Here is a 27942-nt window from a genome sequence, read left to right as displayed (position 1 = left end):
CACTGTGATTGGACGTCTGAGTGAAAAGTGACATTGCACTTTTACCTGAAGTTACACATTTTTTCAACTCTGGGCGCTTAGCGCTAAAAGCTAGAATAAAAAAATATTATCTGCTGTGTTAAAAGCAGTGCCGTCCAATAAAACTTTCACATTCATGAAAGTTTAACAGGGAAGACATGGTTGTTCATCACTTATCAATAAATATTGGTAACTTGGTAACATTACAGTAGGTAAAGCATGAGTTTTAAATAATCTTCCCTCATTTCTCCATAAATTCCTCTTTACCTTATTTTCTCAGACCAATGTACTACTTTTAAAGATTTATATAAAAGTGAGTAGCAAAAACATAAAATTTTGGTTCTATTCGAAGAGTTTCAATGACATCACTCTAAATTTGTACAACCATTCCAACTCAATGGATCTTAGGACACACTTTATCCCATAAACACAAACAAGAAACAAACCCACTGTTCTGTAATATAAACAACTCATTTCCTAACAACAAAAGCTAAGTAGTATGTAATCCCTCAAAATCTTAACCGTATATTTATTTCCCCTGTCGTGCACACAATGACGTCGGTGGCACTGGAATCTGCTAATGGTTAATCATCTGCCCTGCCACACTGGGGTTTTGTGATTATGCTTGAGAACACTGGGGTGCTAATGGAAGAGAGGCTGGGCAGTCCTGACCCTGTCATTACCTTAATGTGAGCATGGGCTCTCCCGCCTTGCCTCCTGCCACCATCAAATGAGCCTCACACATGCTAATGCCTACCCTTTGATTGTTGCGCTAAATGAAAATTAATTGATTCTCATTCAAGTCCTTTGTGAGCTCCCTGTTTTCTCCACCGTGTGCTCTTTCTTTTTGGACCTGGCCACTCAACAATACACACTGCGGCCTTGTCCCCCACGCATTCTAACACATGGAAATGTACTTGCTATTGGAATGCAGACTCCGGTGGTACAAAAGACAGCGGCCCGACCAAATACAACGACTTGTCAGTTAGTTATGTATGTGTGAGCATGTTGCCCTTTGGTTTGCGATGCCCTACCTGTAGGTTCTTCAAATTCCCTTTTGTGTAGACTAACACGCTGAGAGGCGTACAGTACTGGGTGATGGAAGGTGATACTCTGTGGGTCGGCCTTCAGTCACAATGCCCAGACCGTGGCGTCCTGATGGGACCACTTAATATGGATAACTGTGAAACAAAAACAAATTCCGTTATGTCTATGAATCATTTGCAGTCACACTGATGAGAAATTGCAGCCACGTATAAAGGATTACAATTACGTCTTTGCACCAATAGGGCTAAGGCCTGTACTGAACGTTTGAACAGATCTCCTTCCCATCTCATACAATGTCCCATGGGAAAAGAAAAATCACCAGAGATCTCTTTACATTTACACATTGGCAGACGGTTTAATTCGAAGTGAGTGGGAATGAACCTGGGGATACCCATGATGTTTGCTATCTAAACTCCACATTCATTTTCTGGCTCATTAATCTTACTGTATGTCACAAATAGTCTACATGTCATAGGCTCACATGTCTTAGTCTATTATTCCTATGCTATTTTAAGAGAAATAAACCTGAAAGTCAATACTAAAAGGGACACTCCACTTTTTTTTAAAAATATGCTCATTTTCCAGCTCCCCTAGAGTTAAACATTTTGAGTTTTACCGTTTTACCCATTCAGCTGATCTCCGGGTCTGGCGGTACCACTTTTAGCATAGTTTAGCATAATCCATTGAATTTGATGGGACCATTAGCATCGCACTCAAAAATGACCAAAGAGTTTCAATATTTTTCCTATTTTTTAAACTTGACTCTTCTGTAGTTACATCGTATACTAAGACCGACAGAAAATGAAAAGTTGCTATTTTCTAGGCAGATATGGCTAGGAACTATACTCTTATTCTGGCGTAATAATCAAGGACTTTGCTGCTGTAACATGGGGCAGTGCGTAATATCATTGCACCTGCTGCAGCCATGTGACGGCAGCAACGTCTTGACTCAGGGAGAGATCAGCTGAATGGATTCCAAAACGCTAAAACTCAAATGTTTAACTCTAGGGGAGCTGGGAAATTACCATATTTTCAAAAAAGTGGAATGTCCCTTTAAATGAACCTAACTACATTAAATCTCATGTTCTTTAAGACCAATATCTGCATATCTGTATGTGTCTGTGAAATCCAGACTAAAGTCTTATGATCTAGTTTTGAGATTAGGAGCATCAGAATTTGATTTCGACCACTGATATCACTTTAATTTCAATCTTTCCCATGACCTTACTCTACTTCTTTGTAGGATGAATGTCCATAATGTAGGATGATTTATGTAGAAAACAGTAATTCACTAAAAAAAGGACTTTAGCTGGGTTTTCAACTTCAAGACCTTGCTAAAATGGAATTGAATTATATAAAACATTTTACAGTGGCATAACTTATCTGAATACAAAGTGGTCTTAATGAATAAGTGTGGGTCCAAACTTAGCACCAAACATTTAGGCAAGTGCGCTGTCAGTGTGGCCTCTGTGATTTGCTGAAGTTCTAATGGACTGTGATAAATTAATGTGCTGCAGATACACAGAGAAAGGAATCTCCTCAGTCTCTTTGCATTGTCCCTCTACCCTGTTTGTTTGTGGATCGATTGCCTTCCATTTTCCCTGTGATTAACCAATCCTCCCCTGCTCTCTTCTCTTTTCTTTTTCTGGCTAAGGGAACAAAATGGAGGGCTGGTGAAACATTAACCAGGTTGTGTTGGCTGACACTGATGGAATGAGACAGGAGTGTGATGGACCTGTTGTCCACCCTGAGGTAAAGACTGTTTTCAGCCCAGTCTCTGTTGTCTGAGGTCAGCCGAAAGGTCAGTGTGGGCGTAACGCCCAGATTAATGCCCATTTGGGATGGGCATGGAGAAAGTGACTGCCAAAACTTTGGTTTTTGATGTCAACAGAAGGACTGTCATTTGCAGTCAGTGTTGTTGAAGGACATTATTTTTTAAAGCAACTAGTTACAACATTGGAACACTTTATAAAAAGTAACTTATTATATTGGTAATTTTAAAAAAAAAGTAAGTGACCCTATGTCCTGAATAAATGTATGGCCTGCATCCCGATTCACATACTGTCCATCCAAAATTGTTTTTGCAATTAATGTCACCAAATTGTAGTATGCTGAACTGTTTCCATTGAAAATTCAAAGTGCAGATCCATGCACACTTTAACAGCTGATATTGCTGAGACGGAGGAGCTTAGTGACGCTTAACGAAATAATAAATAAGTTATTCTGTAGTGAATTAATTAATTAATTGTAAACTTTACATAAAAAATACATGAAGAAAGCCAAAATGCAAGGAGTTGTATTTAGATTAATTTGTGTTTTTGTTAATAACGTTTGCTATGTGCTATGTAAGTTGTATATACTTACCCATCATAAACTGTAAAAGTAGGCAAACTGGGAACCAGCCATGGTCACTGTGGACCATACAAGTGTTGTTAAGTTGCGTTTATCCACCTGACGTGGTTTGTACCGCTGATCACTGACGTAAACGCTATCTGGCAGGGAGTAAGAATCTGCGATTGTCATGACAACATAAAGTAAGTTAGCGGTCTTCCCTGAGGTAACTCCATGTGAGAGGAAAAGGGACCCGAAACCCACCGCTGCTCGGCTGATCGTCAAAATCATCGGTAATTTTTCAGTTAAGTATAAACAACGAAAATGTAATTTATTACCGATGTAAGTTAGTATTATTTAGTTTTAAAACCCAGATCTCGACATCGCGTTATGACAAGCTTGTCACGTGCACCTGCACATTAGGCATGTTCAACTTTATGCAGCGCCGCCAGAACTGAAAGCCGGATGTCGTCAAAGTACCGCGAGAGCGATTCGTCATTACATTTTTCCGTATGATTTCTCGAATCGCTCTCGCGGCACCTTGACGTCATTCGAAGGTCGGTCGTTGCGGCGCCGTATGAAGTCGAACAAGCCTATTTTTAACCCACGAGAAAGATTTTGAGTTGTACGGTTTGTTTGTAAATACAATAATTTAATACAAACTTACATTTTTAAAAGTAACTGGGATAGTATGGTGAAAGGTAGGAAGGCGTTAGTTAAAGGTCACTAATAACTGCTGATATTTCCTGCTGAAAAAAAAACAATAAAACCATTACAGAAAATTCTAATGGTTTCCATTAAAATACCAATAGGAACCATTAGCTTTTACCATTAAAAACACTACACTGTATTGTGTTTTGGGCCATATTCCATTAGAACCAATAGAACCAATACATACAATTAGAGACCAGCAAAGAACAAGTGTGTTTTGGGCCCTATTCCATTAGAACCAATACAATGCCCAATAAAACCAATAGAATTTCTGTGATGGTGTCTATTGTTTTTTTAGCAGGGTAATCAGTGGCGGCCTGTGACTTCTTTTTTTCGAGGGCGCTCGATGCGAAGTTCGTCACAACATGTATGTAGCCCGTCATGTGTGTGTTTCGTAATTTCAAAATATGTGTTCGACGCATCGAGTTATCCTATGTGCATCACGTGTCTTGTCAAAATAAGTGCCTGCTGCAGACACGTCTAAATGGTTTATGATAAAAGAGACGCTCACGTTTGCCAGATACTCGCATAATCTCATGCATAATCAGAGTTTACTGTTAAGGGAGTGTCTTGCGTGTATTTTGTGAACGTGAGCGTCTCTTTTATCATAAACGGGTTTGATTGACACTCCGAACACATATTTTGAATTTGCGGCCCTCGGATGAGCAGTCAAGAGTCTTTAAAAAAAATCTTTAATTAAGAATTGTGTTTAATAATAATTAATCTTAATATCTGTTTATACTGTAATTAATATATGTCTTTAACATATACCAAATTTATACAATTATAGTTTTCCATAGTTTTTAAAGTTTTTACCTTACCTACTTTCTATGCACTGTAAATTACTGTGTAAAAAGTGTTTGCCAAATCCGTAAATGTAGACCTAAATGTAATATAATTCTACCCTCATCTTATAACTTTATATCGTCTATAATTGTATTATGTAAAACCATGTGAGTAACTGATTTAGGTTAAATGTGTAGGTAAACACTTGTTGCTAGGATTTGCTTTATTGCTCTCACCGTTTCTATTGCTAATACTATTGGACTATTGCTCTTTATGTATTTGGATGGGCAGCATGAGAGCGAGTGAGGTATGAGCTTTGGTGAACGCCAATAAAAGGAATACCATTTGCTGGGCCATCATTCATGAGTGAGGGCTCCATGCCTCCACAAGCTTGCTCCCAGCTCCCCACACTCACTGCCATTGTGATGCTCTGGCAGAGAGAATCTTCTATAGTGCTCGGAATCAATTCATTGGCCTGACAACACAGTACCAAACCATGCTGCCGTTTACACAGAGAAACCCCCACGAAACTGCCCTGGCCCCATCTGTCAGGGCCTCTGAGGGACATTGTGCCTGTGTGAATGTGCATGGGAGGGAAAGAGGAGGTTAATCAAGGTTTGGATGAGGAGAGGAGAAGGAGGGGAGAGAGTGTGTGACTGAATGTGTGGGAGGGGTGCATGACCATTATGTTGATCTCCCTGTTCTCCTGCTATTCAGAGCCATTAGAAGAATACATTCTTTGGCACTCCTTTGGCTCGGGCAATGTTCTGTCACCTATGCTGCCCATTTTTCAGCAGTAAGGGTGGTCACAGGGCAGTGGATTGTGGGAATCAGGTTAATTAGAGAGGACAGAGTGTTCACTGATGAGAGAGGGAAACAGAAAGTACAGGAAAGGGAGGAGGAGGGGGCGAGGTTGCCGTTTTAAGATAATCGAGCAGCATCTTGCTGGCCCCGCTGTGGACCCTTGGCCCGACCTTCTCCTTGTTTAACCAGCCCTGTTGTGATGTTCCCTACAGATCTGTTCGTACGAGGATCTCTTCCCGCTGGCTCCATCAGTGATCTTCAGAGCACCTTTTATCTAGTCTCACATTCGTCTTTGCGCACCTGCAAAGTCTCACCCTCTGCTTGTTTTCTGTTTTGTTCTCTGTCATTGATGACGCATAAAAGCACGACAGAGCTTCCTGGCTATTCGTTTTCTTCCTAATTGGAAAACCCATGCGATCCTTTGAGCGTCCTAAGCGGCAAAGCATGTCGAGGAACGGCTCTTGTTCATTTCTCATTCCTGAACCTGAACACCCTGCTCAGACGGTGTCGGACTTGGGTTCATGTTGGCTCTGCCGCACAATAGGATAAGTGGTGACCCTTAACCCTGCCACTGACCTGTTCTATTGCAAGGGTTATGGAGCGGTGCAGATGTGGGTAAACTTCCAGAGATCTGGAGAATGCTGCACACTTGTTAAATGGCTGTTTTCTCCTCCTTATTAAAAGACAACTCCAAAGAGAAGTGGAAGATGGTTCTAATTGGAAGACATCTTATAATGTGGGGTTCAAATAGCACCCGCACAAAGGCTATACCAAGAGGACAGATATATTCAGCTGTTTAGAGTTGCTGGTGCTAACTAGTGGTTTGAATGAATGATTAGTATCAAAGGAGGTCTATAAAAGGAAAACTTTGCACAATTAATTAGCAGGGATCATCGCCTAACAAAATGAAGACTAAAATAACACTGTTTAAACTGAGCAATAAAAGAGAATTATTTCCTGCTAATTCAAGAAATGATATCAAACATTTTATTTTAAAAAAACAGTTTATGTACAACTGTTTCCTTATTCAGTAGAGGTTTTAGCTTTCTTTCACAAATTTTTCTGGCGTTTGAGTATTTAAAACTGGTCTGTGCTTTGAAGCTTTGAATGACTGCTTGGCCCGCTTGTACTTCAACACTACCAGATGGCAGCAAATAGCAACCAGAAGGTGGCAGTCTAGACCAAAGCATTCATAGTTTAATGCAGACGGTTCTCTACAGCAGTGGTTTCTTAAAAAAATTTTGTTACACAGAATTCATGATAAATTATTGTATTTTATAAAATGTCAAAAATCTAGATTCAGTATTTCTCAAGTAGAATTGGTTTGCACTGCATATCATACGAAACATATGCATTTGGAGATGCTTTTATCCAAAGCGACTTACAGTGCATTTAACCTATACTTTATATCAGTATGCATGTTCTCTGGGAATCGAACCTGTGACTTTTTGCACTGGTAGTCCAAAGCTACCAAAAACTGATATACCCCCAGTTTCACAGACAAGGCTTAAAGGGACACTCCACTGTTTTTGAAAATATGCTCATTTTCCAGCTCCCACAGAGTTAAAACTTTGAGTTTTACCTTTTTGGAATCCATTCAGCTGATCTCCGGGTTTGGCGGTATCACTTTAAGCATAACTTTGCACAACTGATATTACGCAGTGCCCGAAAATAGTCTCCAGCTCTTAAAATTTACCAAGGGGGCCATTTTTGGGCACTGCGTAAAAACATTGAGCCTGCTCCAGCCATGTTACGGAAGCAAAGTCCTTGATTATTACGTCAGAATGGGAGTTTAGTCCTAGCTATCTGCATAGAAAATTGCAACTTTTAATTTTTCTTCGGTCTTAGTACACAATGTAACTACAGTAGAGTCAAGTTTTAAATAGGAAAAATAAACTCTTTGGTCATTTTTGAGTGCGATGCTAATGGTCTAATCAGATTCAATAGATTATGCTAAGCTATGCTAAAAGTGGTATCGCCAGACCCGGAGATCAGCTAAATGGATTCCAAAACGGTAAAACTCAAATGTTTAAATCTAGGGGAGCTAGAAAATGAGCATTTTTTTTTTTTAAAGTGGAGTGTCCCTTTAAGCCAAGTCCTAGATTTAAACACAAGATTGTATGTCTAAACTAAAAATTACTTGCACTGACAGATTTTAAAATATGCCAGTGGCATTGATTTGTCTCAAGATACAAACTAGGAACATCTTTTTCTAAGGCATGTTTTCAAAAGATGCTTAAACACCTTAATTTAACTAAGACCTAGTCTTGGCTTTAACTAAGCCTTGTCTGTGAAACCAGGCCCTAATGTCTCAAAATTATAGATTTAAAGATGACAGATTATTGTCAATGGCCAATTTTCCTGAAGGATTATAGTCATTATATTACCACATAGGAATTCCCTTAACATACTTGTTTTCATCAGCCTGGTCAGTAATGATGTTGGCGATCATGCCGAGAAAGTGACCACATGTGAGACAATGCCTGGGAAAGCTAATAACATACCATTTAAATCAAATAAATGGGACAGAAGGAGTCTCCCTTTAAACCTTCTCCATGTCCACCTCTCAAAAATGTGAAGGTGTCTGTCTGAGCAGCCCGGTCCTGCGGAGTGCCACAGAGATACGCGGGGCTCTATGGCTCGGGAATGAGAGTTCTTTTATTTTTCCATTACACCGGCATCATAAATGTCCTGTTTCCTATTGTGTGGGAACTCATCTTGGACATTGTTCTTGTGGATGTGGACACTGGTAGCCAATAAGTGGAACATGGACTCCCATGGGGCGGGAGTCTAGCATTCCTAACATTTCCAGTCGTCTGTGTTGCATCAGGCATGAAAAACTGGTGTACTCATCAATGATTGTGTTTGGATGTTTTTCCTGCCGTGAAGCACATGTGCGACCTTAAATGGAATGTCATTGTTTCTTCTGACCTGTTCCTCTTATTGGGTTTTTTTAATAACATCCAACAACCTTATTGGTACTCTGCTGAAAAAGCATCTTTAACCAGCTCAGGCTGGTTTACTTGGTTCTCACCTAATTTGGATGGACTTTTGGCCGCTTGGCCCATTTTCAGCTAGTCAGGCTGGCAGAACACTACTTCACTCTAAAAATGCTAGGTTATTTTCAACCAAACACTGGGTCAAAAAGAAATGAACCCAACCGGTTGGGTTGTAATTTAACCTATGCTGGGTTTTAACCCAAAATGCTGGGTCTTTTTAACCCATTGTTGTCAAATATGAACATTTTGTGCATTTATTTAAATGTCTGGCCTCGACACTTTTTGACCCAACATTGGATTTAAAAAAATAACCCAGCATATACAGTGTAGCCCAGCAACCAACTTAAACTGGTTTAAACTGTTTTATTCAGCTCTGTATTTCTTATAATGTGTTATTGTAAAAAGAATCGTAGGTTGTTTTTGAATAGAAACCCTCATTGAGTCCAAAGATACTTTGTATAACACCGATTTACCCTTTCTCAGTTTTCCATGAATCCAATAAATAATGTTGCTAGTATGGTGTAAACTTATTGAGAGGAATGTTGGGGCAATGTTTGAGTTGACAGCCGCTGGTATATACTGCAGGTGAAGAATTTGTCCTGTACAGTGAGAAGTTGGTTCTCACAGCCTGTGTTTGCTGTTTAGCTGGTGTGAATTCTACTCACACTATTCTGATGCCCTGTGGGGTCACGGTGAGATCAGCCTTTTTTCACACAACCTCCAACAGTCTGTTTTTCTCTTCCTCTTTTTCCCACACAGACACATAATCTGAGGTAATGTTTTGACACATGCATATTAAATAGATGCTTATAATATTACTTAAAAACAGTTAGTTCCAGTTGATTCTGATTGGTCAATAGTCACACTGCAAAAAAAATACTTACTTTCTTAGTATTTTTGTCTTTGTTTTAAGTAAAAATATCTAAAAATTCTTAAATTAAGTTGTATTTTCTTGATGAGCAAAAACCTAGGAAAATAAGTCTAGTTTTTATACAAAAAAATACTAACTTTAAGTAAATTAGTGCTTAAAACAAGCAAAAAATAAATAAAATCTGCCAATGGAATAAGAACAATTTTCTGGAAATAAGTTTACTTTTTTCATAAACATTTAATTCAAGAATTTTTTTCTTATTCCATTGGCAGTTTTTTTTGCTTGTTTTGTTTGTTTTAAGCACAAATTTACTTAAATTTTATATTTTTTTGTCTAAAAACTAGACTTGTTTTCCTAGGTCATTTTGCTCATCAAAAATTACATCTTGATTTAAGCATTTTTAGATATTATTACTGAAACAAAAAAAGTAAGTAAGAAAGTCATTTTTTGCAGTGCAAGTTTTATTTACGATAAAAAACTATGACCGCCGCACCCAACAATTATATCACTGCACTGTCAACATACGAAGAGGTCAGATGCAAAATCCTTTAAACTGCGTCTGATATGTTTTCTTTTAAATTAGTTTTTTTATCACTCTTAATGCATTCTCCCAACAAACCGGTATATCTGAATGACCTGAGGTGGAGATTAAGCGGATTTGAAACAAAACTATTTAATGAACGAACGCATACTATGAACTGAGAGCATTCAGTTAAAATCTTTATCTAATTTTTGACGGAGGTCACGTTTAGTAGCTTTTGCATCTGAGCTCCTCAACTTAAAAAAGTACTTCAATTGGTAACACCTAAAAAGTTACATTTTAAGTTGAATAAACTTATTTTTGTTGTGTTACCAATTAGTTTTTTAAGTTGAACCAACTTTTTACTTTTTACAGTGTAATATTAGGCTTTCAGTGATTTTACTGCAATGCTATTTTTTGCTGTAATATTTGGTATTGTGTAGTAACTGTTTTATAAAAGCAATAAGATTCTCAAGACTAGTTCTATATTCTTATTGTAATACTAATTCACCATATAGACGGTTTCAGCAGTAACAACATAAACAAGCAGCTTTCGTGGTCAACGTGTAACTTCCAGTAAATTCTGCTAAGAATAAATAACAACAAAGTACTTTAAACGTAGTTTATTTATATAACAAGCAAAATAAACAATACGTAGATTACCTAGGAAACCAAAACATTTGTTATTTTCGATGAGGCATTTGTTCAAGAGTTCAGTTTAGCTCAGACCATTAAAAAACGGAAACTGGAAGTAAAAGTTCGGACCAAACGCGTATCGCGTCACCGCACATGCGTCCAATGAATCCGTAGAACACTCTCTCGTACTTTATCACTTAAAGGTCCCATTCTTTCTGTGTTTTTAAAGCTTTGATTGTGTTTACAGTGTTCATGTTTCAGGTGTAAAAAACAAAAAATTTAAAGTGTAAAAAGCACGGTATTTTTCACTCAATTTACTGATCTGTATAGCGCTGTTTTCATAGTTCTCAAAACAGGCTGATGTCTTTCTTGTTTTATGAAGTCCCTCTTTCAGAAATACGTATCGAGTTCCGAGCTTGTTTAGTATGTTGTGATTCGATAGCTGCCTACCTTGCCGTCAGCTTAGCTGGCGACTGACGTATTCCTGTGGGCGGAGTTTAGTCAGAAAACTGTTCTAGTGACGTCATTAAAGCAGGAAGTAAAGGGCTGTAGTCCAAACCGGCCATTCGCTGTAGGCTTTGAAAGGGGAAATCTGTTAAAGAAAATATATTGCCTGGCAGTGAACTTTGAGCTTTATCATTTTACAGGTATTATTTATGCTATTATAGCAACATGACACACTAACTAAAGTTTGAAAAAAGGGGTTAGGAAAAACGTGACCTTAAAACATATAGCAAGTAAATGCTTTTTGTACTAGAGTGAGAATGGTAATACAACTTAATTCTTTATAGGAGAAATCAAGCTGGATGCAAATTAGGAAATTGTGTACATAAGCTATACGTACCTCAGATTGTTCGAGCTTGAAAGAATTTGATGAGAAACATTAATGCAAAATCTAAGATGTTTGACTACAGGTTTTGGTATCTTTGCACACATCTTGTGTTTGTTATAAATTGTTTGTTTGTTCCAAAAGTTCATATTTCATCATGGCACTTTTGAGTTCTCAAAAGTAAATTCTTCACCTCCGCACTGCCTACTGTCACAGCTGCCACAGCACTGAAACGAATAAAACAACACAGAGGTAGATATGAGAGATGATGCCTGTGCGAGCATGATGATGTGTGTGTTGTATTGTTGTGTTACAGAGCAACCAGAGGCCATAAAGCACACTAGGGTCTTGACGTGCTGCTCTAGCGCAGGAATCTCTCAAATCACTCATACAGCAGGAGGTAAGCAACACATTATTGGCTTGTACACTTTCCCAGGAAGGTAGGCAGGTCTCCTACCCTTTACTTTAATATACTCGACAACAGGGATCTAAGCCTGCCACAGTAGTGTAACTCTCTCTTCTTTTTAATTAAATATGCCCACGCTGACAGTTAAGAGCTGTACTTTTTATTTTGTGAATTGCACTGCATTTAGGTTTCCTAAATACAGCTGTTTAAAGCCTTTTATGTTGTCTGTTGTTCTTGATACACTGTAAAAAAAGTTGGTTCAACTTAAAATTTTAAGGCAACGTTTCAACTTAAAAATATTAGTTGACACGCTTATTTTTAAGTTGAACCAAAATGTTTTCTACAGTTTAAAACTTATAACATTGCAAGTATGCATTAGCCAAATACTTTTATCCAAATTTACTCACAGTATTATAGGCCAGTGGTTTTCAAACCAGTTTTATGACATTTTATGTAATACATTAATTTATCATGAACTCTGTGCAATTAAACCTAAAAAAATAAGGCTACTAACCAAAAGCACTACTTTTTTGTATAATTTAATGGTTTATTTAAATTAAAATGTTTAGTTTTAGAACTGTTTTTTTTCACAAATTTTATTTGGGGGGCCGCGAAAGAATGCACCGTACACAAGGGGGGCCGCACACTGAAAAAGTTTGGGAACCACTGTTATAGGCTATAAAATTGGCATTGTCAGCAACATATTTTACACCAGGGGTATACAACCTTTTTGTGAGCAAGGGCTACCACAATGGATAAAACAATCTGGAGCGCTACGTTTTTATATAATCTACTCAAAACCTTTTTGTTTTACTTGTTGATTTTATTTTGTTTTACTTGTTGATATGTTTTGTCATTGTTTAAATGTTAACATAAATAAAAAAGCCAAGCTAATATTAAATATATGTTATAAATAAATATTAAAATTGAGGCTATTAATAGAATGTGCTTTGGCGGGCAACTCACAGACTCCGTGCGGGCACCACGTAGGAGACCGCTGTTTTACAATACAATAGGACACAGTTAAAAATACAGCAAAACTGCATATAAAATATATATTGTATTTTGTTATAACAACAGATCATAATGTCCACAGAAACACAGTTTGTATTTGTGTTGTCTTGTAAATGCAGAGAAACGCAGCGTGATAAACATCCAATCTTTTTAGCCGTGTGTCCCAGAGGAAATGATTACCCAGGATGATGAAGGCTTAGTCAGGAATTTGACTGAGTTCAATTAGGAGTGGAGCCGATAGAAACCCGAAAACCTGCTGTGCTCAGAACTGCTGTCAAACCGCACACTGTTATATTCATTCAGATACGAGACACTCTTCTCATCCAACAATATCACTGAGTCTTCCTGAACAGCCACAGCCCAAGGCACAGTATAAACTGTGTAATATTCTTATCATTAACTGGCAGATGGATACTGATTGGTTTTGTGCTGTTTCTGGAAAAAAAATGTCCATGTGGACTTTAATGATTTATTTATCATTACATTATAATCATTTTCTCAATAAACCCATAATAAAGACACAAAAGGAACAAGTCATCAGCAGCTTATAGTGACCATTTGGGACTTTTTTGGAACAAACATTAAACCACTGAATATGCAGATGGGAGATTTCTCATTATTTAAAGATTATTAGACTTAATCTAGTAAAAAGAGCATGAAGCCTCAATTGCCCTGAAGGCTTCTTTAGCCTTTCTGAAACAATGGAGGAATTCACTGAACTATGATGACCCATTGAGAGAGAGATGCTTCTTCACCTCTTAGCTGAGCAGCTGCATGGTTTAAAACCACAAAATTGGTCTGTAATCATATGCATATATAATCATGTGTGTGTGTGTGTGTGTGTGTGTGTGTGTACCTGGTAATTATCACGTTGTGGGGACCAATTGTCCCCACAAAGATAGGAATACCAGTATTTTTGTGACCATGAGGAAACAAGGTTATAAATCAAACAAAATGATGTTTCTTGAAAATCTAAAGGGTTTCTGTGAAGGTTGGGGTTATAGGGAATTGGGTAGGTAAGGGGAATAGAATATACAGTTTGTTTTTATACAAGATTTTTATGTTGCTGAGCTCACCAGTGTGTTGTTTGTTTTGTCAGGATGTACCAAATTGTTTATCTGGTCACTCTTAATGTTTCTGCTATCTCTCTGATGGATTTGTTGTGTTTTTGAAACCTAAATATGGTCTGTATCACTTGCATGGAAATGTCCCTGAATCGAATGATTTGGGTTCACAGCCACAGCTTTCAAATGCAATTGCCACACTTAAAATCAACTCCATAACATCTGCCATTCATGAGGAATTATTTAAAAATAGACAATACCTGTCCATAAAACAGCTTTTAAGTCAACTGTCCCATTACTTTTGCCCTCTTTAAAAAGGGGGAGCTACATATTAAACGGCTGTAATTCCTAAATCCTTCAGCCAATTTGGATGTGAATACCAAAATAAAGCTGAATACCAAAATATTCATAATATGACTGTAACTGGAATACACTGAAAAAAATGATTAATTGAATTTAATCAATTTTTTTAAGGTAAGTGGTTGCAATCAATTTATTTATGCTACATTTAAACAAAAAGTATTAGTAAAGTAAAATAAAATATAAAACTTTTGTTTAAATGTAGCTTAAATAAATTGATTGCAACCACTTACCTTAAAAAATTGATTAAATTCAATTAATCATTTTTTTTCAGTGTACATTTTGGTAAACAGCTAAAATAACACAAAATGTGTCTCTGTTCCAATATTTATGGACCTGACTGTGTGTATATATATATATATATATATATATATATATATATAAGTTATGCATTATTTGTTTTACAAATATTCTCTTTCTCATACTAAAAGAGTGATGTCACAGAGATTTTTGATGAAGCACTTTGTCACCCGCTGGGCAGAGACAGGTGCCTAAAGGTAAATTCTGCTAAATTCCTTTGAACACTGGCTTAGCCGAATAAGAAGGCTTTCCTCTCATTATAATTTTGATTAGCATGGCTTTTCCGCATGCTTTAAATGACATGACTGAATGATAAATATTTAAAGGGAAAATCAAAATATTTCAGTAAATATCTTACATAATAGGCTATTGTTTAAAGTTATAGCTCTGTGCTGGGCTTTGAAGGATTATGAGTGGCTAATAATTGCTAGTTGGTCACTGTGCTCTCCTCTCAGCGGGGAGAGCTTCACGGCCCAGAGGTGTCGACAGGGAGTCTCACCTGAGGCCGTGCTTAGTCATCAAACAGACCAGTGAGCTTGATGAGCTCCTCTTAATACACCATTGTCTCCTCCCCGCTGTTACTTTCAATTCAAATCTGTCATCATGCAGTTAGTGAAGAGGAGAGAGTGCAACTACTGTTAGCATCTGTTCAGAGACGTTTCCCTCCTAAATGACCTCATTTAAACCTCTGAAAGTGCAGCGGATGAAATAAATAAGTACTGCTGGTTATATGGGTGATTCTCACGAAAACTTGGTTTTAAAAATGGCAAGCATGAAAATGTAAAAATTGGTTAGATTTACTTTTTTTCCCACCAGACATTGAAAAACAAAGTCTGGAGTAAATGGGAACATTAATTTAAAAACTTTTACTTATCATTTAACACTTTTTGTAACTAATTTAAAAAATTAGTCCTAAAAAATCTCATTACCGCAACAGTCAGAAAACATCAACACTGACATAGTTTCAAAATGACATGACAAACCTGAAAGAACATAATTTGAAGATTCTGCACATGCATTTAAAATCAAAGTATTATGCTTCTATTAATTAAATTAACATTTAATAAGCATCTGTTCCGGTAATGATAATCAAAATGCCGTGTAAGCATTCTGACAAGACAATATTTCAAATTAACTTTAAAAAAAATTATCTTACCTGGTAGCCATCTTGAAGTAACTGGTCCATGTGCTTGGTCACTCAAAATCAAACTTTATTAAAATTCTGTATGTGTGCTTAAACTGTTCTCAAAAAGTGTTGCGAAGGATGAGAACATCAGGCATGGACACATCATTTTCCTAATTTTTCTTCATTATTATTATACATGAATATTCAGTAAATATTTTATCTAAAGTATTTGTCATTGTCATCTAAAGTAGTCTAGCAAAACATCCATTTATTTTTTTTCTTAATATTTTTGTGTTAATTTGATTAAATGACAACATAATGCGTGTTCAAACACAGCCGGACACATTGCGGTAATGAGAATTTCAGCAGAAAATGAGATAAAATGTACAATTATAAATTCTTATGTTGAAATCACACATTGTGCAAGGTAGAACACAGTATTGTGTTAATTTTGATGCTTTTTAATGTTACTATATTACACATTTTAAATCTAAAATCATTAGTGCCGTGGTGTTTCAATGGTTTTGTGAGAATCACCCATATAAAGTTGGGTGGTGGGGTAAGATGTGTCTTAAAATCTAAAAAGTTTGATTTTGTTTATTTGCTAAATTGGCAAATAAATATTTCAGAAATAAATAAATATTTCCATTAATAATTAATTAATTAATTAAGCAAAATGTGGGTGTGTGTCAAATGCATTGAGAAATGCTGTTTCAATAGTGCATATAATATAGTTATAGTGTATATAAACAGGTGCTGGTTAGAATGATTAGAATATCATCAAAAAGTTGGTTTATTTCACTAATTCCATTCAAAAAGTGAAACTTGTATATTATATTCATGCATTACCGACAGACTGATATATTTCAAATGTTTATTTCTTGTAATTTTGATGATTATAAATGACACTTAAGGAAAATCCCAAATTCAGTATCTTAGAAAATCAGAATAAAGACCAATACAAAGAAAGGATTTTTAAAAATCTGGGCCAACTGAAAAGTATGAACATGAAAAGTATGAACATGTACAGCACTCAATACTTAGTTGGGGCTCATTTGGCTGCAAATGCAAATTATTGACAACAAAGTAAGACCCGTGATGGAGTGGGCATTTGTAAAGAAAATTTTTGGTAATACTTTACAATAAGGTTGTATTAGTAAACATTAGTAAATGCATTAACTAACATGAACAAACATTGAAGAATATTTTTTTCAGCATGTATTAGTTCTTGTTAATGTTAGTAATGTCAATACAGTTATTCATGTTAGTTTAAGGTGCATTAATTTATGTTAAAAATTAACTTTTGATTTTATAAATGTATTCGTAAATGTCATAAACAAGTTTAATAAATGCTGTGGAATATTGTTTATTGATAGTTCATGCACTGTAAAAAATACTTTGCTGCCCCAATCTTTTGTTAAATCAACTCAGACCCACAAGTCATATCAACAGAAATGAGTTGTCACAACTTATAAAATTAAGTTGCCTTTTCTCAACTATATTTTATAAGTTATAACAACTCACCTGTAGTTATAACAACTCATCTCTAGTCAAGATAAATAATAGTAAGTTGAAATGACTCGCAAGTCCGAGTCTATTCAACAAAAAATTTTAAGGCAGCAAAGTATTTTTTACAGTGTGTTGATGCATTAACAAATACAACCTTATTGTAAGTGTTGCTTTTTATATTTCTCTTTAAAATGTGACTTTTCGTGTTCTCTTATTATTAAACATTATAGTGTTTGTAATTGTCATGTAATGTTTTTATTCAGAAGAATGTTCTTCTAATTTCCTGACATATATATTTAAGCCTTACTTGTTGACCTTTGCCTATAGAGATGTTGCACAGCTTACCCATAACTCCCCCATGTGTGAAGTGAATCAAAGATGTAAATGATCCCTTTTAATGTGTAGTCAATGGAAATCCTAGATGGTTTTATCGGACACACGTGTGTTGTCGCGGTTACGTGTCTGGACGGAGCTTAACTTCTAGTCTCTGTTTGTTTAATGGTCTGATTAGTGGCCAAACTGAAGTCTGGAACAAATACCTCATCGGAAAAAAACAAATGTTTTGGTTTCCTTAATGGGTGACAGCGAACATGCTATTTGAATGGAGATTTGGGAGCTGATCTGTAGTTAACATTTTATACATTATATAGTAAACATTTTACACAGTAACGTTAGCTCAGTGTAGTTTTTGTTCTGCATTAGCCATGACTTGAAGGTAATCTACATGTTGTTTATTTTGCTTGTTATCAGAAATAAACTAATTTAGAATGAAAGAAATTTGTGAGATTATTATAAGGTAAAAGTACAGAATGTTATATTTTATTAAAGGTGCAGTGTGTAATTTTTAGAAGGATCTCTTCACAGAAATGCAATATAATATACAGACCTATAGTATCAGGGGTGTATAAAGACCTTTCATAATGAACCGTTATGTGTTTATTAGAATGAGACCTTTTTATCTACATACACCGGGGGTCCCCTTACATGGAAGTCGCCATTTTGTGCCCCCATGTTTCTGCAGAAGCCCTTAACGGACACATTTTTTTACTAAGTTGTCTCCGACGATGACATGTTTGTCTGGTGGCGGCTACCGTAGCTTCTCTATGTGTTTCAACAGCGAGGGATGAGCAGTGAACTAAGCCGTTGGTTGCAATTCGCAACTTCACCATTAGATGCCGCTAAAATTTACACACTGCACCTTTTCACATACATACATGCTTTACCAACAAAGAGCAAAAACCTTTCATCTTGATGTACTGTATGTCTGCTTTCATTAAATGCAAGACTCAGATTGCAGAAGTAATGGATCAAACTGATACACATTCTCTGCTTTTGATGTGTCGAATCATTGATGCATCCGGACACAGCTCATCACTAAACACGTGTGAACCAATTGTCTCTATATGCTCACAGCTCACATTAGCTAGAAGTATTAAAGGGGCCATGGCATGAAAATCTGACTTTTTCCATGTTTAAGTGCTATGATTGGGTCTCCAGTGCTTCTATCAACCTAGAAAATGTGAAAAAGATCAACCCAGTAACTTAGTTTTGGTAAACCATTCTCTACAAGCACATGAAAAAACAGGTCGTTGAAATTTGGCTCTCCTTATGATGTCATAAGGAGCTCTTATTATAATAATACCACCCCTTAATCTGCACTATGCAACCACAGCACTGCCATTTAGTGCAGAGAAAACACAATTGAGTTTTAATTGCAACAAACCACCATCATTATGATCAGTGTTTGAATTTCATCAGCTCATTTGCATTTTAATGGACACACCCAAAACGGCACATTTTTGCACACACCTACAAAGTGGCAATTTTAACATGCTATAGTATATTATTTATATGGTATTTTGAGCTAAGACTTCACATATGTGCTCTGGGGACACTAAAGATTTATTTGACATCTTAAAAAAAGTCTTGTGCCATGGCCCCTTTAAAATCCAAACGTGTTGTTCATTGAAAAATATGCTAAAATGTGACTCCACGGCAAAAAGAGCAATTTTGTCTTTATTGTCCCAATATTTTGTGAGGGCGCTGTATATAAAAGCACTGTTGTTTTAGTCCGCTGCTAGACCGGCACGAAAATGTGAAGCTTTAACTGGAAACAAATACAAAAGCTGAATCTTTAAAACAGGTTAATCTCAAAAGTCTCAAAACATTTGAGAAAAAGCCCACTTAGTGAGCCACAGTGATAATTAAAGTAATTGGGTGGAGCTACACTATAGTTGAGGAGGCGTCTCTTTATCCCACGATGCGGTGTTGTGTCATGTTGTCTAAGCTGGTCTGCTGGCTCCAATTGGACCTTGTGTCACAATGTTGCACATAGCCCACAGATCAAGGGTCTATAGTGTCCGTAGGCTGCCTGCTAGTCTCCAGGTGGGCACACTAATGAGCCGAGGCCCCAGCTCGGCTGCAAAACCACCCTGGGCAGGAGGGGTGCAGGGTCGGACACTTGCAGGGTGTTTGAACTGGGGGGACCAAACTGTGACACAGACAGAGAGTTCATTACGATTTGGGATGCTTACTGTATACAAAAGATCCTGGCACAGATGCTGGGACTGTGGAAGGAGGGATGATGATGTGTCAGCAAAAAGGCTTAACTTAGACTACTGAAAGACTGGTAATTCTCTACCATTCAAGGCTTGCTTACTTTGCACATGTGCCATCTTTAAATTCTCCAACGGTGATTGTCTTGTCTCATCCTTTGTCATCTCCACCCTCAGGCTTTACAATCCTGCAGTATTCCTACTGTAAACACTACAGCAGTGATCTTTGCTCTCTTTTAAAGAGCTAATGGGAGTGTTTGTGTCTCCTGTCCAGCCGAGCTTTTGTTGCTCTGATCTTACATGAGTTTATTTTATCTGGTGAGTTCATGGTGTTTTGAGGAACACAACCCATCTCCTCAGCACTGTTTGGCCCAAAATAAGATGAAAGACTCGAGGAAACGTTCAAATTCACTGTAGGGGGAAACAAACAGTTACTGTCTGTAAAGATTTAGATGTTTGTTTCTTTAAGAATAGATGGATTGACAAATCTTTAGCTAGTGCTATCTTGTCTGCAATTTTGTTTCAGATGAGAATGGGTCATGGCCATGGATTTTGTGGTTTGTTTAGTCTGCCTTTCATAGTGGTAAGTAGTCCCGGTTTGGCTGAGGCACCGATAGCACGTGGTGGGTGTCCCGCAGGGCTGGTCAGTCAAAAGGGAATAAACTCACTCCATACAATGTGCTCCCTCTATAAAGGCTTCTTTGTCATTGGAGAGAAGGGTCAACTCATTGCTCCAGCCAGCTAATAAATGCCCACATTCTCTACCTTTTTGATTTTGTTTTGGCAAGTAGGCGCAGACAAAAGTAGAAAGACATTTAATTATTCACAGGGAAACGGATAAAAGATTAATTTGCATCGATTTTGCTTCTTGACAAAGAGAGTGGTTTATGGACTCGAGAACCAGAATGCAGACCATTTTCTTCAACCAACCAAATGGAACAAAAAGATCAATGGCACTTTTAGCATGGTTATCAATGACCAAAAACCTGGAAACGCTTCCATTGAAAGATATTGGTTTTGTGATTTCTGCGCATTGTCCAAGTTTGCGCTGATTTCTTCAGAGAAAACCAACGAATTTGAATAATTTTGTTTGTTTGGTTCACAATGCAAGATTTCTGTGGAAATCACAGGATTGATGATAGCATTCAGAATCTTAAAGAAGTGACAAATGTTCTTTTTTCTGCTCCATTTTTAGCTTTTACCTTATCCAAATGCATTAACCAAAGCATGGGAAATACTTGTTTTGCTTGTTTTGTCTATTCAGACACAGAATGGATTCAACACAGTCTTACAAGGATTAATAGTACTTAGTTGACATACAATTTTCAGGCATAGCGTAACCATGTTAAATATATTTGTTTTCTATACTGCACAAAAAAAATACATTAAAGATTGAAGATTATTTTGTTGTATTAAATATCTTTTTATGTTGCATTTTTTTATATTGCTGGGCTGTAATTTAACGGTTGTTTCAACCCAAAATTTTGGGTTGTTTTAACCCATTTTTGAGTCAAATACAAACATTTTCTTAGTTAACTTAACCCAAAGGCTTGGTTTGTCCCTTTTTGACCATAAAAATAACCAAGCATTTTTAAAGTGTGTGTGTTTTGCATTATATACACTGTGACAAAAGTTGGATCTACCTAAATTGATAACACTTAAAAAAATTCAGTTTTATCAAGTTAATTTTTCTCACTTTATGTGAAATATTTAAGGTGAATTTTTTTAACTGTTAAAGGAATAGTCTACTCATTTTCAATATTAAAATATGTTATTACCTTAACTAAGAATTGTTGATACATCCCTCTATCATCTGTGTGTGTGCACGTAAGCGCTGGAGCGCGCTGCGACGCTTCGATAGCATTTAGCTTAGCCCCATACATTCAATGGTACCATTTAGAGATAAAGTTAGAAGTGGCCAAACACATCAACGTTTTTCCTATTTAAGACGAGTAGTTATACGAGCAAGTTTGGTGGTACAAAATAAAACGTAGCGCTTTTCTAAGCGGATTTAAAAGAGGAACTATATTTTATGGCGTAATAGCACTTTTGGGAGTACTTCGACTCTGCGCAGTAACACCCTCCCTCTCCCATTATGAGAGTGAGAAGGGGAGCGGACTTTTCAGGCGAGTCGAAGCACTCCCAAAAGTGCTATTACGCCATAAAATATAGTTCCTCTTTTAAATACGCTTAGAAAAGCGCTACGTTTTATTTTGTACCACCAAACCTGCTCGTACAACCACTCGTCCCAAATAGGGAAAACGTTGATGTGTTTGGTCACTTCTAACTTTATCTCTAAATGGTACCATTGAATGAATGGGGCTAAGCTAAATGCTATCGAAGCGTCGCAGCGCACTCCAGCGCTTACGTGCACGCACACAGATGATAGAGGGATGTATCAACAATTCTTAGTTAAGGTAATAACATATTTTAATATTGAAAATGAGTAGACTATTCCTTTAAGCGTCGCCGTCCCGAATGCGGGACACCTAAGTTTGCATTAATATTGTTGATGTAAATTTTAATCAATCACTACAACTATATATCGTTGGAAAGGTCTAATCCTCCAATAGACATTTCAACAGTGTTTTATAAAATAAATTATGTAGGGAGAGTAATTGATTCATTTATGAAGAGAGTGTGCCTCAAAAAATTTATTTTCTGCTAAATGTCACTGTCCCACCAGCAGGACGCCTACATTTATTTCAATGTTTGCATATGAATTCTTATCTAATCATGACAAACTGTATATTGTTTGAAAGCTCCAAGAGTGTAGATTTAACTCAATAGGGTGGGGTGACGCTTAAAAGGTTAAATGACTTTAATTAGTAACACCTATAAATGAACCTAAAGTGAGAAAAATGTGTAAGTGTTTCCAATTGACTTTTTTTTTTAGTAGTTAAGTCAACTTTCACTTTTTACAGTGTAGCTAACATCCATTCTTTATACTAATTTATTTAGGCCACACATACATGGGAGTTTTTCCCTCCTTCGTTATAAAAAAATCTATGTGTCCACATGAACGCGCAAAAACCCAATATGAAGCGCTGTCAAGAACATGCCAAACCAACAGATGGAGATATATCCCTAACCGTAAATCCACGTTGGCCAATCACAAGCCTAGGCACGAACAAAGGCCCTACATGGCGCAGTTCATGTGGACGTTCGGTCTTGTGTCCTTAAATTTTAACTCTTCGAAGTGTGCTCAACAGGGCCCCCTTTGCCCCCTTGATGCGGTCTTCAGCGAAGCCCGCACTGCAGCAGGCTTCGCGCACTTTACCGACCCAGAAGTCCTTGGGAAAAAGAATCCGACCAATCAGAAGACAGAAGGGAGGAGTTCAAACTGATGGGTAACTTCTCTTCCTATTTTCTACGTGACGCTCGAGTCTGCCCCAAAATACGAACCCGGTGCACCCTCATGGACTTGCATCAAGAGTCTACACTACATGATGTCAACAAAGTGTGGACTCCACAAGGAGGAAGTCCACAAGTCCGGAGTGTGCCATTTGGGACAGGGCCAATGACGTCACAACCAAAAACTAGCGTTGCAACTGGAGTTTCTATAAAATTTTAACCCTAGCAGGAGCTTTCATAAAAGTTTGGTTTCAGTCACCTATACTGTGTTTGATTTTGGAAGAACGGCCAAACTGCATAGAAAAACCCTAAAAATACATGTGTACGTCTGAACAGGGAATCTGTGGATACTGAAAACACTGAAACCACTCTCATGCTCTCTTTTGCTTAACAGTTAGTATTTATCTCCAAACTTTTTTATTTCTTAGATCTATTGAACTGAAGCAAAAGAAACATGCACAAAACTGCACACCTGCCCTAAAAATAATTCAATCTTCCGACTGTTTATCCATCCTCTTTGATGTATTGTTTTAAGTGCGTCACTCCGCGTCCTCCAGGAATTTTCTGGTTGAGGAGTGGAGGGGGGTCTGCATAGCGCAGGCACGTTGCTCAGCGGTGGTCTTATCTGTCAGCACAAATTTGCAGTTTAAAGCTGTGATATGAAAGAAGTGCACAAGTATGTCGCTTCTAAACGTGCGGGACCCAAATCAGAGCTGATACCTCATAATGTAATTATATCGGCAGGCCAGGAGATCTTCTCTGTAGTCCCAATTTAAGCAGCGAGCCTGAAGGGAGGTTTCTTAAAACCTTATGAAAAGGGCTCTTCTGTACTCATTGTGTTTATTGAAGCCTGTTATTAGTGCAGAGAGTCAAATGAGTTGAGTTGCCGAAGATCAGAGAGCTCACAGGTGTAAGATCTGTACTGCCTTACTTGTGCAATGAGATGGACGCAATAGTGAAAGACACTGAGGAGTTGCATTCAGAAATGAGATATAATTATAAGCTTCTCCTTAAGACACTTTTCTTGAGCTGGTTTAATGGCGCTAAAATGATAGTCCTGTTAAAGTGAATAATTATGCACTGTTGGGTGGTGACATTATAGAAAAGCGTTACTTACACATCTTTTTTGAAATGTCTTGAACAAACATTGTCAAACATGTGTAGATATGAATAAGAACTGGACAATATTTAAAGTATCATTGCCTTAGTTTGTTGTCTAACGCAGTGCTTCCCAATCCTGGTTGAGGCCCCAAAGTTTTAGATGTCTCCTTATTTAAAACACCTGATTCAACTAATCAGCCTCCTTCCAAAATAGTAAACATGTCTCCCTAACAAGCTGATAACTTAAATCAGGTGTGTTAAATACGGAGACGTATAAAACATTCTGGTAGGGGGTCCTCGAGGACCCGGATTGGGAAACACTGGTCTAACGTATTCATTTTGTGTTTCTAATGAACTTCACTCAATGAGGTTTTAATTAGCACCTCACTGGTTAATAGAACATTAGGGTCCTAATTTTAAAAACTGACTACTAGCAACCATGAACAGTTTGATCCCACATCATTGTTTTAAAATAAGAGGAAATTACATTAGCGTTGTCGTCCCTGTAAGCTCCTCAAAACATTTATTTAAGAATCAAATTAAGGGTTCCAGCAATTCCCCGAATTCAATTTGCTTTATGTGTTTCCTCAATCTGTCTCAGTCCATCCGTTTTCACAGACATCAGCAAGAATGATCAAATGTGTCACCGCACAGCCTTTAAAGCATTTGGTCCTGGCATTGCAGTGAAGTGACCCATTCCAACTAACCTATATCGGTCTGGAACTGGGGTTTATAAAGAGTCTATTGGAAGTCGCTCTCAAAAGATTTTTGGGGGGGAAGCCACGATGAAAAGTGCATAGAGAGAAGATAAAGGAAGAGTATTTGGAGATATCAGCAGGCTCTCTGAGGGAAAACAAACTATACCAACCAATGTGAGTTGACTTAATCTGATTAGGCTAACCTCATCAACGGCCCTCTTCAAAATGAGAAGAAAGCCATGAATTGGTCGGAAAAGCTATGGGATGGGGGATGCTCTTACTTGCTCTAACCAAAGAGTTTGGGTGAATACAACACATTGTAGTAGACATGCTGGTCCACAGATGGTAAAATGACAACGACCCATTTGAATGGCGGCGCAAACACAATTGATCCAAGTTTTTGCAGGTATGAGAGCAGACTGAAGTGAAAAAAATGCTTATGAAATGCTATATATCACACCAACGGTGTTAATGTGTAATTCTTGGAAGCTCGATGTAGACATCCAGGTACTTCATATTTTAATGAATTAATGTTGGCTTATATCTCTGTTTTGAAAATTCCCCATTGAGCTAGTTAAAAAAGATAAAAGACTCATATGAGTAAATAAAACATTTTAAAGCTGACACATAGATGCATTAGCACTTTAATACAATAATGTTTGGTTTAGCAAAATTCTTTGCAACAATTTTGTAAGTTATCTTCCTCTGCCAAGATGAACTCTTTACATCTCATGCCAGTATTTTTCTTTATTCTGGATATGATCTGCTAAAGTAGGCCTACTTCAAATTCCATTCTTAAACCTAAAAAATGCACAAAATCTTATTCTCGAACTGTATACACACAAAATAACAAAGCCTTTACTAAATTGAGCACTTTCTGAAAATAAACTCTTTATTTTTCATAAGTTGATCGTAATTTTAACATTACTTTCTACACTGAAAAAAATGATTCATTCAATTTACTAAATTTTTAAGGTAAGTGGTTGCAATCAATTTATTTAAGCTACATTTAAACCAACGTTTTTATTTTACTTTACTTTACTAATCTTTTTTGTTTAAATGTAGCTTAAATAAATTGATTGCAACCACTAACCTTAAAAAAATTTAGTACATTGAATGAATAATTTTTTTCAGTGATGGTACAAATAAATGCTTCAGAGAGAACACTCTCTGATGTTGTCTGTAAGTATAATATACAATATATGATATTTACTTTGATTGTTTGCATCATTTAAGGAAAACACATTGTATTCTTGGTTCTATAATCTTACTTATTTAATTTAAGTCAAATTCAACTCTGACTCTTTAATCATAATATGCATGACAAAATTATTCAAATCTTGAATTATTTAAGCCTAAGACCGGAAGAGAGTATGATCAAAGAGCGTGTAAGGGGATTGACTGTTTTTTGCATTATGTGCTGAGATTTGGATAGGGAGTGAGACTCATTACCCAACAACAAATGAACTTTTCCTCAGTGCAAAGAAACCAATGAACCCACTCTGATCTCAGACAACAGTGTGCTGATCACAGTTAAGTCTAAGTACAATGCGTTTAAAATCTCTTGAGTCACAGCCCATTTAAAAAAAAACTGCATATTAGACTTATTCTTTATATATATTTAATCTGTTGGTCTACTAAAAGCATTTCTTTGTGTTATTCATACAGTCAATATAAGCCGGCTCTTTTCTTCACATTTTTGTGTATTATGGTTTAATAAATTAACTGATTTTAATAGCTATGGTCTATAATCATGGTCATCATGGACCACAAATTCATAAGGGTCAATTTTTTTAAATTGAGATTTAGAGATCATGAACAAATAAGCTTTTCGTTGATGTATGGTTTGTTATAGGACAATTGACTGAGATACACTATTTGAAAATCATAAATCTAAATGTGCAATAAATCAAAATATTGAGAAAATGATCCAAATGAAGTCCTTAGCAACTGCATCCCCTCACATAAAAAAAGTTTTGATATATTCACGGCAGGAAATTTACTAATATCTTAACTAAAAAAATATTAATTTACTTCATTTTTTAAGGTAAGTGGTTGCAATCAATTTATTTAAGCTACATTTAAACAAAGTTTTTTTTGTTTGATTAAATGTAGCTTCGATAAATTGATTGCAACCACTTACCTTAAAAAAATATAGTAAATTGAATTGATCATTTTTTTTCAGTGTTAATGGAACATGATCTCTCCTCAGATTTTTGGCATAAAAGTTAAATTAAATTGGTTTTGTGGTGCAGGATCACAATTTGTCGAGGTGCATTTTGTTGTTTTGTTTACAACCTTTACAACTATGTGTCTTCAAGAGTTTGTAAGTTTGGGAAATTGGCTGTAATTTCTAACTATTCATAAATAAACACTGTTTTTTGGAAACAAGTTGTCAATTTGTAGGCTAATTATTAATTCCTTCTGTTTCTGAACCTCTACAGATGAAGTATTATGGAGGTATAAAACGTATAGAAGTAGGATTTAAGGCTGAATAATATCCCTCAATCTCAGAGCAAATAGGACCAATGTGAAGGGATGAGAGCACAGCTGGCCCCTGAGACCTCAGGATCCTGGGCAAACAGGCTTCCAGCATGAACCATCTAGTCTCTGCAACACAAGACAATCCCAAACAATAGACAACAAGTGGATAAACATAAGACTTAATAAATTCCCATTTCTCTTCCTTGGTGGATACATAATAAAAAGAAGATTTAGACTTCAACTGGTTACATTTTTATGTAGGCTATTATTTAATTTATATTTTGAAGTGGTAGTATTTTTAAACAAAAACCAGTAGTGATGGTTTTAATAATAATGATTGTCATTCTTTTCTTTTGATTACTTATTTGTAGCAATAGCTGTTGAATTAAAAGTAAAAAAGGACTATAAAACACATTAAA

General features: G+C 36.6%; 1 long non-coding RNA gene across 1 annotated transcript; it reads left to right on the top strand.

The window, feature by feature from the left end:
- The first annotated feature begins 3436 nt into the window (after window positions 1-3436).
- On the top strand, window positions 3437-27942 carry LOC129430280 (uncharacterized). Its single transcript, XR_008639484.2, has 3 exons — window positions 3437-3689; window positions 11869-11952; window positions 27484-27942. It is a non-coding gene; the product is annotated as an uncharacterized lncRNA (long non-coding RNA).

The sequence above is a fragment of the Misgurnus anguillicaudatus genome, chromosome 13 (assembly GCF_027580225.2).
Source record: "Misgurnus anguillicaudatus chromosome 13, ASM2758022v2, whole genome shotgun sequence".
Classification (NCBI taxonomy): Eukaryota; Metazoa; Chordata; class Actinopteri; order Cypriniformes; family Cobitidae; genus Misgurnus; species Misgurnus anguillicaudatus.
The sequence above is the reverse complement of the archived record's forward strand: the minus strand, read 5'-3'. Positions and strand labels throughout refer to the sequence as shown.